The following is an 11,687-nucleotide window of genomic DNA, read 5'->3' as shown; positions in this document are numbered from 1 at the left end:
TGGGATTTTCTAAAAAAAAAAAAAAAAAGCATGCTTCAAGCATACCTTTCCAGGCCCTCAAAGCCATAATTTACACACGATGACAAATTGTGGGGGGTTTATTATGCAAATAAATTGCGGGGGGGAGGAGGGGTTCCACAGCTGAACACTTGCACTTTCAGGGCCAAACATAGTTTGCACCGGGAGTCCCCAATCTTTTTCAGGCTGTGGGCCCCTTTGGGATTAGCCACTGAACAGCTGCCACAGTTGGTGGAACCAGCCACAAAATGGCTGCTGCTGGTCACACAGTGCAGACCTTTGTGCTGTGGTGGCAGTTGCAGCTAAAGGAACATTTTACAAATCAGCATAGCCAATCAGATCTCCAGTGGCCAGTCAGAAGCCCTGCTGGGCAAAAGCCCCACCTGGCCCCACCTGGCCCCACCCACTTTGCAAAGACGCTTGGCAGGCACCAGGAAAGGTGTTGACGGGTGCCAGGGCACCCACGGGCACCATGTTGGGGACCCCTGGTTTGCAGTTTTGCCTGAACTGCAAATTAAGGTTTGGTCAGCCCAACCTCCAGGATTCAATCAAAGTGTGTAATACTGGTTTGGAGGACAAGGAGCAAACGATTGTTCATAGTCTGTTTTGAAAGTGACAGCCTTTAACTACAGGGGTGTGTTATAGCTTTTAGGGTTGCCAGTCTCCAGGTGATGCCTGGAGATCCCCCAGAGTTACAACTGATCTCCGGACAACCAAGATCAGTCGCCCTGGAGGAAAAGATCAGTCACCCTGGAGGAAATGGCTGCTTTGGAGGGTGTGGACTCTGCACCATTATGCTCTGCTAAGCTCCCTCTCCAGATGCTTTTGAGGCATTCACAAGTGGGTTGTGGAAATAGCGGTCCTCTCTTGTTGTTGAGCCCCATCGTCAGGTGCTTGGGTTGCCAACTCTGGGTTGGGAAATTCCCGATCTGCACGTCCCCCCCCCTCCAGCAATCCAAAACCGTCCAGTGGAGCCTGAACAGTGGGTGTTACCTTCTGACACACTTCCAGGGTGTGTGGCATATGCAAATAAGTTATGCTAATGAGTTATGCTAATGAGCTCCTGCACCTCTTTTTCTACGAAATGACCCCTGATAATAATACAATTACATTTTTAGCTCGTGTTTCTCCATGTGTCTCGAGGTGGACTACAGAAACCAAACAACAAAGATCTCTATTAAACAAAAAAATGCAGTAGGGCTAGATCTGAAGAATTGGAAAACAGTGCAAGCAAGCAAACAAAACTTGTCTAAGGCAACAACACTGTCTAGAGCAGGGGTGGCAAACATGCGGCCCGGGGGCCGGATCAGGCCCGCAGTGGAACTGGCCATCTCCTGCTTCCAGTTCAGCTGCTGTTGCTGCATCATAGCTTGCTTCGCCGGACTCTCTCAGTCACTCAGCCATTTCATGTTTTAACCTGGGTCCTAGACTCAGAACTCTGAGCATGAGATTTCTGTGGTGAATGTCAATAAATCAAAAGAAGGTTTGCAGCTTACAGAGCTAATGTTTTAAGCATGTTTTTATTTTAAGTAAAAAAAAGCTTTGTGTTTGTGTCCTTTATGAAGTTTATATCTCCACTGCCTGGCATTACAGTTTATGACACACATGGCCCGGCCCGACAAGGTCTCATTTATGTCAGATCTGGCCCTCATAACAAATGAGTTCGACAGCCCTGATTTAGAGGATCTGTTGCATTCAGGACAATTGCGTTGCTTGCATTTCACCAAGACCCTGATCCGATGCAGAGATTGGCATCCAAGAAGTCCCACGCAAACTGAGCACAACCCGTGCGGGGTGGGGATGTCTCAGGATGCTATAACCTGGGGGAATGAACCAATTGTTAGATAGGGCTACCAGCTCTGGGGAGGATGGCGTTTGGGGAGGGGAGGGACGTCAGCAGGGCACAATGCCACAGAGTCCACCCTCCAAGGCAGCCCTTCTCTCCTAGAGAACAGATCTCTGTCGTCTGGAGATCAGTCGTAGTAGCGAGATATCTCCAGGCACTACCTGCATGTTGGTAACACTACCTGCAGCGTTCTCCAACTGCAGTGAACCTAATAAGCACATTGCTTCACCGACAGGCGTCCAAGGGGCGCTATATCCAGTTTGGTGTAGTGGTTAAGTGTGCACGCACAGGAACGGAGTTCCGGCTGGCTTGATTACCCACTCCTCCACTTGCAGCTGCTGGATGACCTTGGGCAAGCCCTAGTTTTGAAAAAAGAGCTGTTTCTGTCAAGAGCTCTCTCAGCCCCACCTACCTCACAAGGTGTCTGTTGTGGGGAGGGGAAGGGAAAGGAGTTTGTAAGCTGCTCTGAGACACCTTTGGGTAGTGAAGGGCGGGGTATAAATCCAATATCTTCTTGTCTTCTTCTTTATCTAGCCGTGCTTACCTAACTCCCATTACCAAATCCTGCCCTTGTTTGTCATTGCAGCCCGGGAAGGTGTCTGAGCCGCACAGTTTCAAAGAGAAGGTATTCAAGAAGAAGAAAAAGGCATGCGTGGTGTGCAAAGAATCCATCGAGGCCCAGGGGCTGGTCTGCAAAGGTATGAACCTCTCCTGCTGCGTTCCTTTCTGCCTTTCCCTCCTTCCCCTGGCAGAGCAACAAGAGGCCTATCAAACACAGAGCTGTTGACCAGGCGGTCCCAAAAAATGTGTCATTGTTTCAAGCCTTCTCCTCCCTGGATTGTCATCCCACTGAGCACAAACATTCCGCACCAGTAACTGTATCTCCAACAACTAAAGAAAGAATCACCGTGTCCTTATTTAATTAATTTATTTAAAATGTTAATTAGCCACCTTTCCTCCTTATGGAGCTCAAGGCAGCTTACAATACAAATAAAATACATAATATAAAGTACATAAAATACATTAAACCATTTTTTTTTTAAAAATCGTCATTTAGGATGGCTTCAATCAGACACAGTCCTAAATAAAACTGTCTTCAGCTTCCCCCTAAAGATTGAGAGAAGGCCAGGCACACCTCCCTGGGGAGGTCGTTCCATAATTGTGGGGCCACCACTGAAAAGGCCCACCAAACAAGATTTTGGGGAGAACAGGGTTTGGGGTGGGGAGGGGCCTCTGGCATGCCTTCCAAAGCAGCCATTTGCTTTGGCAAGATCCGACTGACCCAGAACAGACACAGCTGATGCACCAGCCCAAATCTCTCCTGGAGAGGATTCCCTCTCATAGCAGCGCTGACCATTAAAGCAATGATCACGCCATGCTTTCCACTGCACTCTAGTGTTGTACATTTAACAGTAATGCACTTTGAATGAAAATTTTAAAGGGAGCCAAACCGTGTGGTTACAGACTCTAGCTCTGAAACATCTCTTCTTCCTTTTCTTGCAGTGTGCAAAGTGGCCAGCCACAAGAAATGCGAAGGCAAGGTAAGTGAAGGGAGGCGTCTGTCGGGAGCAACAAGGGGACAGAGATTTGAGGGTTGCTTAGCTGCATCTGTAGAACGCCAGTAAATTCTGCAGCCTCTGAGCTTTCTGTTCATAACTGCGATTGCTCGTTCCCTTCCCTCCCTCCCACCGAAGCTCAGTCGAGTGCCTGAAGGAGCCGCGCGACTCCCACAAGCCGACATTCTGTTCCTTGTGTGGGTTTCTTAGCTCGGCCTACGTCGTGAGGTGAATGTTGTGCTGAGTTTGGTCTGGCGGAGCTCAGCATCTCCGTTTGGTAGACTAGTAAACAGGATGCGTGACAAGCGTTTGAGCTTTCTGATCCTCTGGGGTACATTTTGAGCCCCAATTTGAAATGGAAAAGTGTGGAAACGTTCAACAAGGAATCATGGCATGTCAGTTTACAGGCCCTGGGCTGTTTGCTCCATTAGGAGAACTTACGTGTGCTGGTGACCACATGTCGGCCCCTCCAAAATAGCGGCTCTTAGGGCTACTTTGGATCAGGAAAAATGGTGTGGTGGGGAAGACTTAATTTTTTTCTCCTCGTGTGCCACAATCTGAAATGAGCTTCTGTGGACCTGGGAATTGGGTTCCCAGCACGGAAGGCCAGGCACACGTCTGTTGATAGAGGACTTTGTAATGTGTAAATCAGCCCTTTACATTCTTATGTATTCCTGTATGTGGTGAAGACTCTCCCCCCCCATAGTTTCAGGTGGGTGTCCCTGTTGGTCTGCAGTAGACGAGCAAGACTCAAGTCCAGTAGCTAGGGATGCCAGCCTCCAGGTTGGACCTGGGGATCCCCCTGGAATTACAGGTCATCTATAGACTACAAAAGGAGCTGTGGTGGCTCAAGTGGTTAAGACCCTGAGCTGCAGGCTGTGGAAGGTCAGTTGTTCAGCAGTTCAAGACCCGGGTTGCTGCATGACGGAGTGAGCTCCCGTCTCTAGTTCCAGCTCCTGCCAACCTAGCAGTTCGAAAGCAAGAAATTGCAAGTAGATAAATAGGTACCACTTCAGTGGGAAGGTAACAGCGTTCCGTGCGCCTTGGCGTCTAGTTATGCCGGCCACATGACCACGGAAATGTTCTTCGGACAGCGCTGGCTCTTCGGCTTTGAAACGGAGATGAGCACCGCAACCCTGGAGTCGGATTCGACTGGCTTTCGAGCAAGGGAACCTTTACCTTTACTTTATAGACTACAGAAATCAGTTCCCCTGGAGAAAATGAATGCTTTGGAGGATGGACTCGATGGCATTGTATCGCACTGTCTCCAGGAGTTTCCCAGCCTGGATCTGGCAACCCTACCCCCCCCATCCCCTGCCAGTAGCCCGTGGGGACCTGGCAACCCTAAGCAGAACCTTAAAGACCAACAAGATTCCCAAGGTGTACCCTGACCTGGATAGCCCAGGCAAGCCCGATCTTGTCAGATTTAGGGAGCTAAGCAGGGTTGACTATGGCTAGTACTTGGATGGGAGACCTCCTTGGAATACCAGCAGTCGGGAGGACAGGGGCAGCCATTATTCAGCCATCTCTCTGAATATCCTCCATACCCCCAGTAGGGATCAGTCACCAGAGGTCAACCTGACTTCCAGGTATACACACACAGACACACACACACACACACACACACACAATAATACCTCCCCCCCCAAAAAAAAAAAACATTTCCAAGGTGTAACCTTTTGGGAGTCAAAGCTTGGCACCTGATGAAGGGAGCTTTGAGTCTCTAAAGCTTATGCCCTGGAAATCTTGTCGGTTTTTAAGGTGCCGCTGGACTTGAATCTCGCTCTCCCTCCCCTCCCTTTATAGCTTGACTTCATTGTGGGCACTCCATGAAATTGCTGAGCGGTCGGGTTAGAACGGATAAAAGGAAGTCCTTCTTCACCCAAAGAGTGATTAACACATGGAATTCACTGCCACAGGAGGAGGAGGCGGCTACAAGCATGGACGGCTTCAAAAGGGAATTAGATAAGCATATGGAACAGAGGTCCATCAGTGGCTATTAGCCACAAGGTATAGATAGGAACTCTCAGTCTGGGGCAAGGGATGCTCTGTCATCTTGGTGCTTGGGGGGGCAACAGTGGGAGGGCTTCTAGTGTCCTGGCCCCACTGGTGGACCTCCTGATGGCACCTGGTATTTCTGGCCACTGTGTGATACAGAGTGTTGGACTGGATGGGCCTTTGGCCTGATCCAACATTGGCGTCTCTTATGTTCTTATTGCTGTGAGGGTGCCCAGAGCCCTAGCCAGAACGTTAGGACGTGGGAATGTGAATGTACCCTGGGATTGCAGTTTTCAGGAACAGAGTCCAGGCCTGTTCAATTTGGTAACCCAACAGACTCGTATTGTTGCTCTGGGCTCCATTAGCATTCTGATTTTCCACCATCCAAGCACCCATAGCAAGTTTCTGTGACACTGGCACACTCTGGATTGCAAAGAGCAGAGACTGACCTATGCATGGTTCGGTGTAGCAGGTGGCCGTGTGTTCTGGGAAGGCTCTTTTTACCCACGATTCTCAGCCAAATGTTCAACCTTTTCCAGTGAAGAGTATTGTGTTGGAGTGGACTTGAAGTGACAGTCATGGCACTGACTCTCTGAGGGCTCATCACTGGCGAGGGTTGCCAGACCCCCCTTGGGTTTGGGGGGATCCCGTGCCCCCAGTGGGTGCTGCCTGCTGTTATCCAGCTGGGTGACGGGAGAAAAAATGGTGCCAAAACCAGGTGGGATGTCAGCTGCATCCTGGCACATTGATGTCACTCTCCATGAACCTGGAAGTGACATCACTGTGTTGCTGGAGGATGCCGGGGATGCTCTGGCATTTGGGCAAAACTCTGTGGTTAAACTATAAAGTTTTGCCCGAATACCATAGCACCCCGGCGACACTAGCGATGCACTGATGTCACTTCTGGTGTGCACAGGAAGTAACATTAGTGCATTGCCCACAAAGACCCCAGACCACCTGGTAAGACACCCCCCCCCCGCTCAGTGCCAGGGGGACCTCACAACCCTATCCCTGGCTTGTACAGTCAATGAGCCATGTGAACAGAGCCGGGTTAAATTGTGGAACTTGCTGCCACAGGATATGATGTGGCAAGGGCCACCAACTTGAAAGGCTTTAAAAAGGGGATTGTTGTAGTGCCTAATTGGCCGCTGTGTGAATGGAATGCCGGATGTGCCTTTGGTCTGATCCAACACGACTCTTCTTACGTTCTGACATCCATGTCTAGAGTTGCCACACCATTGAACTTGGGTGTGAAGGGTGTCAGTGTGGTATAGTGACCAGACGGTAGGGTTGCCACGTCTGCATCCTGGCGGGAGGGTCCAGGCCAGCTCCAGGCCTCTTCTGGTGCACGTGCAGAGTGCATGCGCTGCAATGATGTCACCCGGCCACGTTGTTTGGGGGACGCTCTAGTATTCGGGGGGTTGGCAACCCTACCAGACGGTCAGTCTTTCACTGGGGAGACCTGGGTTCAGATCTTCACTCTGCCACAAAGCTTGCTAGGTGGCCATGGGCTCTCAGTCTAAGTCAGTGAGGATAAAATAGTGAAAGGGCCAAGTATCCCGCCTCGAGCTCCTTGGAGGAAAAGAAGAAGAAGAAGAAGAGGAGATTGGATTTATACCCCGCCCTTCACTTGGAGTCTCAGAGTGGCTTACAAACTCCTTTCCCTTCCCCACCCCACAACACATACCCTGTGAGGTAGGCGGGGCTGAGAGAGCTCTGACAGAAACTACCCTTTCAAGAACAGACCTGACAGAACTATGGCTTGCCCAAGGTCATCCAGCAGCTGCAAGTGGAGGAGTGGGGAATCAAACATGGTTCTCCCAGATTAGAGTCCACGCACTTAACCACTACACCAAACTGAAAAGCGGGAGAAAAGTCTAATAAATCACATGAAAGAGAGAACATGTTTGGGAGATGCGTGGCCCATCTGGATAAGCCCTTTCAGAACAGAGGTGCCAGCAGCTGAGTCTACCATTGAATTCTGTGCGCTTTTGCAGTTCCGGATTGTCTCTGAGACTGGGGTGGGGAAAGCAGAGACAGCCATTGTGGGAGATGGAGGGGGGGCCCCACATAACTCTGCACCGTCCTGCTGGTATTTTCTGCAGCTAATTTGCTCTCAGGCCTGTTGGAGCCAAAGGATGGGGGGGGGCCCTGCTGCTGAGGAGAAGCAGCTGAAGAGACACGGAGGCCTTTGCCAGGCATTCTGGCTCAGCTCTTGACCCACCATCCCAGGGCCCACTGTCTCTGTCTGGGAGGAGACTGGCAGGACGAGGGGTCAGTCATATAAGGGCAGGAGGGGCCACGTCCTCTCAGGGGTGGTCAGAACAGGAGCACTTGCGGCTCATGGGAAACAGGCCCAGCAAGGATGGTAGGGGTCGCAGGCCATGACCCGGTGGGGACCCTGGGGGGAAACTTTGAACATAGCCGAAGCTTTTTGGTCTGTGAAAAGCCAAAGGTGAAAGAGGGGAAATGCCAAAGTGTGTATTTATTTTACTCAGTATTTTATTTTAAAAGAACAGCATTTGTTAAAAAAAAAACACCACCACACACATGAAAATACACTGCAGGGGTTCATAGAAAGGAATCAGAGAAATCCTGCTGCAGATTTTCTCATTCCAAAAGAGTAATAGCCAGTGTCGGCCAGACTTGTCAACTGCTTGAAAATGACTCCTTTGAGCTTTTTGATAAGGACTTTGTCCGTAAAGCAATGGGCCAGGTTTCATTGACCCATTCACTAATTGACAGGGGGGATCCATCATCTTCCGATGTGTCGCTATGACCATTTTCATACTAAGCAGACTTCAGACTAGTTCTGTATCTGAGAGATTGACATAACCTTTCAGTATTTTATTTTTCATTTTCATTTAGTTTGGCCCTAAGGTGTGCTGTGAAGTCTTTAATGCAGTGCAGATGCTGCGGTAATCTATGAAGTGTGATAACGTCTGAAAATTATGGGGGGGTTTAACGATTGCACTGTTTTGGGTGTTTTGGCCATCAAGTCAAAGGCATTTGAGGGATGTTTAGAGGAGGTTTGCCGTGGCCTGCCCCTGTGTAGCAACCCTGGACCTCCTTGGTGGTCTCCCATCCAAGTACTGACCAGGGCTGACCTTGCTTAGCTTCAGAGATCTGGTGAGACTGGACTAACCTGGGCCATCCATGTCAGGGCTATGGTGGAGTGAATGAGTACAGTACATGGAATGCAGCCTTCAGCAATGTGTGGCGATAGACGTGAGGCCTCATTAAATTATCCTTGTTGTGGTGACAACAGTGACAAAGTTGTCCCTGCCTTCGTTGGCAGGGTGAGGCCGTGCCTCCGTGTCAGAGCAGTGGCTTGGCATGCAGGAGGTCCCAGGTTTGATATCTGTCATCTCCAGTGAAAAGGATGAGGCAGGGCTTTTTTTGTAGAAAAAGCCCAGCAGGAACTCATTAGCATAGCAGGCCACACCCAACAGCAGAAGCTCATTAGCACATTAGGCCACACCCCTGATAGAGCAGCTCATTAGCATATTATGCCACACCCCATGCCTTCCTTTGGCAAGCCCCCTCTTGAAGGGAAGGCACTTTGCCTTTCCTTGGCTTGCCTGGGTTATCCGCGGCTGCGGGGAGCCTGGTCAAGCCGGCCCTTGGACAGGCCGGGGAAGGCACCAGGAGACATTTAAATGCCTCCCCCCCCCCCGGCCCTCCTGCCTCCAACTTGCCGGGGGTGTCACTCTCCAGGCGTTCCCTCTGTAGCCAGGCACACAGAGGTTTTGGCTGTAGTTCCTGTGCGTTCCTGCCCCAAAATAGCCCTGGGATTAGGTGATGTGAAAAGACTTCTCTTCCTGAGTCCGGTCAGACTGCTGGGCTAGAGGGACCCTTGGGTCTGACTGATTGTTAGGTTCACAGGTTTATGTGGTGAAACGTTACAGGCTCTGGAAGGGTGAGTCGCGGCCTCCTCTATTGCAACATGATTGTTAGGTTCACAGGTTTATGTGGTGGAACGTTACAGGCTCTGGAAGGGTGAGTTGCGGCGTCTGTCCCCTGGAACCATTTAGTTCTGGAAACCTATCTTGTCACTGCAGGCATTTTATCTATAGATAATGTGTCAAAATGTATCGTGTTAGTTCCATTTTGGTCTGTTTTTTAACTGAGTGTATTTCAATACGTTTGTATGAATCCAGTGGCACCTTTAAGACCAACAAAGTTTAATTCCGGGTATAAGCTTTCGTGTGCATGCGCACTTCATATCTGACCGACGGGGATGAAATGCGCATGCACACGAAGGCTTACACCCAGAAATAAACTTTGTTGGTCTTAAAGGTGCCCCTGGATTCAAACTTTGTTCTGTTGCTTCAGACCAACCCGGCTACTTACTTAAATACATTTGTATGTTACCTAGCCTCAAAATGTGTCCCTTCTTTGAGATATCGAAGGAACTGTAAGGGCATGTGGAATTCAATAAATCAAACCTAAGGAAAGGCTGCCTTTAAAATGTTCTCATTTTTATTCCTGATTACCATAACTCTCCAGAACCGAACTCCGTTAACAAGCATGCCATCAAAGTAGATCCCCACCAATCAAACTTTGCCCTTTTCAATTAATCAAATGAAACTTTTGTAGATGGATCTACCAATTGACTCGGTCAGCCTTGGTTGTGAGCCATTTGATGTTGTTAAGTGCAGGCAGCTTTACCACTCAGTTTGACCTGCTTTTCTGCTTTATTTTAGACATCACTTTGTTTATCCACAATACTTAGTGTTTCCATAGCACTTCCCAGTATTCAACATGTTTCACATTACATGATCTCAGCATCTTTCCAACGGCCCTGAGAGGTAGACTTCCGTGATTATCCCCATGTGTGAGGTGAAGATATAGCAGCTCACGTTTCTAGTATGCCATCAGTACAGTTTCAGTGCAGTTTTGCTGCTCTGCGCTGATTTAGACATTAAAAACGAGGAAGCGGAGTTAAGATTGTAGATTGTCCCTGCCTGTTTCTTCAGCGCCAATTGCATTTTGCTCGTGCAGATGTGGCGGGAGAGGCTTCCAGTTTGGATTCAGGATGCAGATGAGCTCATAGAAGAAGTGGCCAACTTTTTTTCCCCCCTGGCAGCACATCTCTGCCTTTATGAGCCAAGGGACAGCCAGAGGTTCAACAGATGCTGCTTACCCTTGCAGACAAGGGAGATGGCTCAACCGCTTGAATTTCTGCATCCTGTGCTGTTTGCATTGCTACCTTCAATGTTCTGTCTGTGCTCCTGTGCCTTTGCCAACAGGTTAGATAGGTTAGTGATTCTTTCCCCCTACTTGATGGCACTTTCCACCACCCGCTGCTGGGGCCCAGAGTTTCTGGTGGGGCTGACTGGGGCAAGGCCCCCCAACCGCAGACTGCCAGGGAAAGATGTGCAGTCGGTGTGCAACGGTGGCGCCCCAGGCAGGCACAGTAGTGGTGTTCCCATCTGCCCACCCCACCCAGCACCATCGGGGACAGGACATACAGTCAGTGGAAAGGCTCACAAATGGGCAGGGGAAAGGAAGGAGAGGCAAGCAGGTGGGACAGCCAAGCAGGGGTCTTGGTGGTGGTCAGAGGAGGAGAAGGCGACTCCTGGACAGTCTCTGCCCGAGGCCCTCCAGAACCCGGAACCGGCCCTGCTCAAGTGTGGTAAGCAATGAGACACCCAACCACAATTTGTGTTGAAGGTTTGCAGTGCAGTCCTAAACTGAGTTACATCCTTCTAAGCCCATGGACTTCAGTGGATTTAGAAGCATGTGACTCTGCTGAGGACAGCCCTGTAACTCGCCTGTACCTCAAGGAGGAGTTTGGGGACCTTGGTCTTATTGTTTCTCACACTTCTGACGGGCTATGTACATGTCTTTCCACGTCCCAAGGGGCTCCCCAGAGAGAACACCATTCCTTGTTATTGATCAGGTCCACCCTTGCGTAGCTCAGGAATGCATCTGATGGTTGTTGGTCCCTCATTGACGGTCCTTAGACAGACCAGTTTGGTGTAGTGGTTAGGAGCACGGACTCTGATCCGGGAGAAACAGGTTTGATTCCCCACTCTCCACATGCAGCTGCTGGTGTGACCTTGGGTCATTTACAAGTTCTTTCAGAGCTCTTCTCTCAAGAGCAGTTCTCGAAAGAGCTCTCTCAGCCCCACCTGCAGGGTGTCTGTTGTGGGATGTGGAAGGGAAAGGAGTTTGTAAGCTGCTCTGAGACTCCTTCGGGTAGTGAAGGGTGGGGTATAAATCCAATCTCCTCCTCCTCCTCCTCCTCCTCCTCCTCCTCCTCC

At 50.0% G+C, this 11,687-nt stretch overlaps 1 protein-coding gene across 1 annotated transcript in view; it reads left to right on the top strand.

Moving 5' to 3' along the window:
* The first annotated feature begins 2,458 nt into the window (after nt 1-2,458).
* The window catches only part of TNS2 (tensin 2), a 108,240-nt gene continuing 99,011 nt past the window's right edge, over nt 2,459-11,687 (top strand). Inside the window, exons 1-2 of the mRNA XM_015423335.1 lie at nt 2,459-2,562; nt 3,368-3,405. The gene's annotated coding sequence lies outside the window, so the exon portion shown is untranslated. The remainder of the gene's footprint in view (nt 2,563-3,367; nt 3,406-11,687) is intronic.

The sequence above is a fragment of the Gekko japonicus genome, unplaced genomic scaffold (assembly GCF_001447785.1).
Source record: "Gekko japonicus isolate JY-2015 unplaced genomic scaffold, Gekko_japonicus_V1.1 scaffold1492, whole genome shotgun sequence".
Lineage (NCBI taxonomy): Eukaryota > Metazoa > Chordata > Lepidosauria > Squamata > Gekkonidae > Gekko > Gekko japonicus.
Note: the sequence above shows the minus strand (reverse complement) of the source record. Positions and strands in the feature narration are given on the sequence as shown.